This window comes from Macaca fascicularis, chromosome 18 (genome assembly GCF_037993035.2).
Source record: "Macaca fascicularis isolate 582-1 chromosome 18, T2T-MFA8v1.1".
In the NCBI taxonomy this organism is placed as follows: Eukaryota; Metazoa; Chordata; class Mammalia; order Primates; family Cercopithecidae; genus Macaca; species Macaca fascicularis.
Window position 1 is genome coordinate 47,380,703 of NC_088392.1, and position 6,706 is coordinate 47,387,408.

A 6,706-nucleotide genomic window follows, 5' to 3' on the forward strand; every position below is an offset into this window, starting at 1 on the left:
GAACTTGGCTCACAGGGAGCTGAGGAACAACAAAAAGAGTTAACATGAAGTGTGAAATGGTTATGAATCCTGAGCCCATTTATTTTGGCTGAAAGCACATAATTTATTAAGAATGAACAAAAAGGGAAAAGTCATCACTTTTCCTCCAGTTAATAATGCCCTACACTTCCTCTGTCTCCAAATGCTTTGTTCAGTGACATTCAGACGATATACAAAAAATAAAATCCTGATCCAGCTATTCTATCCAGAGTCTTATTAAAAGCTTAAGAATCTTTTCTTAGATTGAACCTAACTTCAAAAGCATCATTTATGGTCTCTGTCACTGTGAGAGGGATTTAAGCACTGCAGAACTAAGATCTTAGAGTGAAGGTTCTCTTTTACTTCCCAAAACACATTTTTTTTCGGGACAACCCCCATGGAGAAGCAGTCCGTAGAGAAGCAGCCCGTAAAGAAGCATTAAGAAGCTTGGCTTTTGCATTTTGTACATATGTTATGGATCTCAACATTCCAGGACGCGTTTTTGTGGTTTTCTTCTCATCAATCTGGGGGATTTGTCACAAAATACCAAAATGTAGCTCATTTATTTCTCATTTCCTTTTTATTTATAGTTCTGGGTGGTAGTTTCTTACTGTGGGGATTTGCATTCTCTGACATTAGTCAAGGTCAAAGTACAGAGTCTTTGTGTGCATTCTAAGCCCTTTCAAATATGTGTTCACCCACCAGTGTGATGCATTAAAAAAAGATACCTTATTCAGAATCGACCCACAAGTTCCTGCATTTTGTTTGTCTTCTATTAAAGACTAAGCAGCTACATTTCATTTCAAATTCCACATAAATGCTTTCAGAACAGCTTAAATCTGGAACTGTCTGAAAACAGGAAAGATATTAGATGACCTCCCAGGATCCTTTCTTGTTCCTCGGTTTTCAGCATTGCAATGGCTTCCTATCCTGTGTGCACACAGCTGTTCTGACTCAGTACTGAAGATTGCAGGCTCTCTGGCCTGCACTCAATTCCTTTCTCCGTATCTATGTACCAGGTACTTTCGTATCCCGACCTCCTGTCTCCAGACTTAAACTATTTCTCAATAAATTTGCTGATAAATTGTGTGTGTGTGTGTGTGTGTGTGTGTGTGTGTGTGTGTGTCATGCATATGTGGGAGAGATTGCGAACATATTCATCTTCACTATATCCAATTAAGGTGCTATAAAGGTCTATTGAGGGTCAGCATAATGACCATAAAATGGATTTCAGAGACTAACATCATTAAATTCTTTGAAATTCCTTGGGTCAAAAACAGGTAATTTACTGAGCATCTTTAGACCTGCTGCCCTATATGTAAAACTGAGAAAATAGTTACCACTTCATAGGTTTGTTCTGAGAATTAAATTATAAACTGTATACACCCATAAAGCACTTGCTCTGGTATATAGGAACTCTACCGCCAACCCCCACAAAGGCAAATAATATTTTAGGTGTTGCTGAATTACCTGTGCCTTGAAAGGATCAGCTCACTATAAGAAAGCAGGATATTAAATTCAGACACAGCCTCCACTAACCTCAACCACAAAGACAAAGAAGCAGCCTGAAGCATGCAAGATCCAGGAAGGAGGCTCAGATGCTCAGAGCAAATAATTAAGAAAGAATTGGAGGTCAAAATGAAAAACTAGCCCTATGCTCCCTGGCTGATCCCTGATTGTCTTCTCTTTACTCATCTCAGTTTTCCTAGCTGTACCACATACCTTAATGCCCTTAGGGCTAGCAAATCAACATAACCAAAATACTTGCAGGTATATAATACTTCCTTCATTCTTCATTCTTAGATTTGAGCACAGATTCAACACACTGATGCATTAAAAGTTTTTCAGAAAGAAAAGATACTTTCTGCATTAGATTTAATTCTTATTTACAGGACACCTTGATTTCAGAGATACACAATTGTAGAAAACAAGTGTGCTTTTCAGAATCAAGGAACTATGGTAGTCAATTGAAAATCAGTTTCCAGACTGTGAGACCCACTCTTCTCACCAATTCTCTCTCTCCTTTACTAGTTTCTAATGATATTTACATGAGTTTATAAAAATCCTGTATGTCAGATAGGCCAGATATCATGTCCAGAAAGTGAGCTAAGACACGGATCAGAAGTTCAGTTAAGGAAGTGAGGGAACAAAGACTCAGAGCCAAGTAAGATTTGGACTTCTAAAATCGATGCATGTAGACAGACAAGTGACATGAGGACCAACAATGGGACTTTTTTAGTTCCTATATTTGAGCTAAAAATCTCCTCTCCACAGCATTCTAGAATAATATCAGTGCGTGGAGTACAAATCATCTGCTAGAGGAGACAGTAGTGTGATGGGTTGGCTAGTGGAATAGCTAGGTTTAGAGTAAGGGCAGAGGTCTAGAAGAATCAATCACGTCATGTTAATTTAGCACTGGTGATGTGATCAGGGTTAAGCCTTGAACTCCTAGGAATTTTAGAATCACAATTTGAGAATGCCTTGGTACCCAGGCATGGGGAAGTCAAATCTATGAACTTGCAGGACAGAGACTCAGCTGACTCATTAGGACAGTGGGTATCACAGTTATAATTGTGAAGGGACAGAATAATGGCTTCTGTGTGAGGCTGAATTTGCCTCCCCATCCCCATGGCTGCTCCTTTCCCTTACTCTTTCAGAGGAACAGCTACCTCACCCATAAGCATCTCAACAGCTATCTCTTCCCTACACATATCACTGCATAGCTATATTCCAAATGTTTCTAATTTCAATTGTGTTCCAACAAACTGTCTAGAAGTCCAGCTGAATCTCTTTAGAGAACCAAGCAACACTGGAGTAAAAGAGAACCTTGCTCTCAGGTTGGAGGGTCGTTCTGTCCCCCTGACAAGTCTTCATGAGTTCCCCTCGTGTGAGACATGATTCCTTGCATCATACAGGTGCGAGACATAAGCAAATGGCTCAGAGTAGCATGGGAACGCTGGGACCTGAATCTTATCCATATCCAGGATGTTATGAAAACCTTATTATGAAATCTAGGAAGGACAATAAAATTGATTTCAGTTAATGAATATATAGATGTCTCGTGTTCCTTTCCATTAACTCTAAAAATCATGTTCCCAGAAGTAGATTTTTACATTTTTAAATTTAATAAGTCAAATACAGTCTCAAAACTTAAACAAAAAAAGAATGCTTTCTATAAAGGTACATCTATGAACATGCTTGAGAAAAATCATGTATGAAAATATAGCATAATACATGCCACAGTAGAAACATGCATGGGGTACAGTAGAAGCCCAGAGGAAGAGGATAAAGTCAAATCAGGCAACGAGATGGGAAAGAAGGAAGACATCACAAGGTGGGTAAGCTCTGAGCCCTGTCTGGAGAGATGACTAGAAATTAGGCATAGTAAGATTCTAGGCAGAGGAAACAGCTTAAGAAAAACAAGAGTATGTAGAAGTGTGTGTGTGTGTGTGTGTGTGTGTGTGTGTGTGTGTGTGTGTGTGTGTTTACATGCGTGAGAATCCCAGTTTTCACCCTCCTTCTGAAATTAGTGCAATCAGTCATGTACACTTCCCTGATATGAATAACTTTAAACTCAACATGTTCTCTGTATCAGGGGTTTTGCACTCTATGCCTAGACTCCAGCAATAGAATCAAAAGTCTTTGTTCTCCAACAAGGGAATCTCAGATACCCGTATCAGGTGAAGGTCACATATATTTAGTGGAGAATTACAATAGTCCTTATAAAGTTACCTCTATAAACAAGAAGGCCCTTACTTTGTTTTGGCAATATTGCAAGCTCCCAAGATGGCACACAGCTAGGAGGCTGCTTCCTGCCACAGAGAGAGCATCCAGTACTCACCGACCATGTGGCTTCTCTCCTGCCCTGGCCAGGCTCCAAGCTATTTCCCTCTGTGAGACATGCTGCTCACGACATAACTGGGTCATGCTACAACCACAATGTGATGCTTCTGGGGAACAAGCCAGTTTCCTGCCTTCCCCAGCCCATTCACTGCTCAATGGGTCAGTTAGAGGTATGGTAAATGACAAGAAGCACACCCAAGGAACAATGATGGTAAGGAATACCGTGGCAAACCCCAATTTCAACCCCTCTCAGATGTCCATGGCCCTCAGGACCAAAAGGTAATTAATTCTCATTGACCACGTTTTTTTTTTCTCATGAAATAATATTACCCCCCAAGTTGTTTTGCAAGGAAACAGTTACAACCTGGGTTAGTAGCAGCACAGGACAGTACACAGCCCTATACATTGGGGATCAGAGTTCTTGTACTTCAGGAGAGCTGAAGCACTAGAATTGTGCTTCCGTTTGGAGAAGCCACAAATATCTGCTGCTCTGGTTCTTCCTCAGGTGAATAACAATGCCTGTTCTTCCTAGGCTGCAGGGACTACTACTATAAAAGAGATTAAAGTATTCTCAAAAACTTTAAAAATCGAAATAATGCTAAATTAAGCTAGGAAGTTGTTCATACCATGAATCTGTCGAGACCAGTGAGAGCCAGCAGGCTCATTTTTGTAGGCAGGTGGGTCAATTGCAGCTGTCACATTTTCCATCCATGCAAGATATGATGCTTAATTTAGAAGGAAGTCTGGAATTAGAGGAGTTCAGTACACTCCACCTAATACTAAATATTCATTGAGAACCTATCATGCACAATGTACTATGCTGTATGTTTTAATTTTAGTGATTTGTCCAAGGTCAGAGGGCTGGTTAGTGTAGGGCTAAGCTAGGTGCCCTCGCTCCCAGCTGTGTTATCCATCATCCCATTTCCATCACATGTTCTGGAGCAACCATTTTCAGTTGGGCGAATAGCATGGACTTTATCTGTGTTATGTTTACAGTGGTTTAATTGGAACCTAAAAATAAAGCACACCAGTTTTTCCAGAAATATTTTATTAAATTTCACTTAATTTAAGGAAGGGAAAATACATTAATTGCACCAAGTTTTCCAAAGAGAAAAAGAAAATCTGGGAAGTGCAACTGGATTTCTAAGGAAAAGCAGCAGGAATAAGAACAGCACACAGTGCCAACACACACACACACAAGAAAAAACACATAAATAATTCCGCAATTATTGGCAGCTCCAAATTCACTGGCTAAAAGGAAAGGAAGTCAAACCAGAGGTCCAACAATATGAACTAAATCATCATCTGCCACTCATCTCAATCAGTGCTGCCCATTACAGGGAAGTTCTCACTAAACTGTATCCACCCAGCTGTAGCCCTAACCACACAGAAATAAAGAAAGGGAAAGAAATTTGGCTCTTGTCACAGAGTACGTCATGATGATTTATCAACCTGAAATATAGTTTAATCTACATAAAAATGGAGTCTTGCAGACTGACTGGGATTAATAGGCTTCAGCTCTAATTCCTTCTGGTGGTCTCATTTAAATATGCCATTCATCACCGTGACCTCTTTTGATAATAGCCTTACTGTAATATTTAATTTCACATTAATTCTCTTGTAACTTAGCCAACGTTCATTTGCAGAAAATCATTAAAGAATCACCTCTGCCCCCAACCCCTACCTTTATCAACATCCTCATGATTGCCAAAACAATTGAAAATGGTCAATTCTCATATTTGCTAAATGCACTGGTCAAGAATCATATGTGTTTGGATAGAATAGGGCATAAGGAAAAGTAGACATTAACAAAGAATCTTTACCAAGACAATGATGTAATACATTTATTTTGAGCCAATTAAGACATAAAATAGGTCTCCATGGAAGAAATTCAGTTTAACAGTTCAATTCGCACAAATTATTTGATTTCTATTTGTGCTAGGGTCTGGCAAAATCACCTATGTGATTCTTGCTTCTTAGCCAGAACATTTCTGGTCCTGAGGGACATAATGGATTCTAATAAATTCAGTTCGATTCATTACAATGTGATGTGTTTACACAGCATGTATTGTTGCCCTCTCTAGGTTATGAAGTTAGCATATAGTCATCCTCAGGAGATTTAAATATACTTTGTGGATAAAGGATTGTTTATACCATAACTGGGTCATGTCATAACTAAAATTAGTGTTTCGATCAGCTTGGCCAGGAGTGGGATGCAAGCCTTTAGGTCACTCTGAGCAGTCAGCAGCAGACTGAGGTGAAAGATGCAGGAATATATAGTTCCACACCTAGAACTGCATAGACAGTCAGAAAAACCAGAGACTGCTGCATCTGGAAAATCTTTCTATTAACTTTAAAACTAGCCTTCCAGGCAAGAATAACCTAGGGACAGAGACTCTTCTCTCTCCCAGAAAGAGCCCAAGATATTCTTACTAGAACAATCTCAGAGGGGATTCACAATGGACACCAGAAGGTGATGTAAAGCTCTCTGCTAAATGAACTAATGTGTCTCAGGTGTTCTGGGCTGGCAGCAGCTGGGAAGATGGTCCCAGCATTCATTTTAGATATAAGAGACATTCAGCATTTTTCTTCAGTGTGTTATTTCCCCTCTTCCTGTAGCTACATCTCTTTCAATAATATGCGTATATGATTGATAATGAAAGTGCCTTCTTTTTAGAATTTAAAGATGATATTAAAGATTATTTAATTCAATTCTAAGAAGAGTACTACCCATAAAGATCAAATAACTTGCTAATAGTTGCAGATAGAAGAGTTGGGCAGTGACAGGGCCCAGGCCAGGGTTCACATCACTTGATTATTGGCCATCGCTCCTTCCACCTCCCAT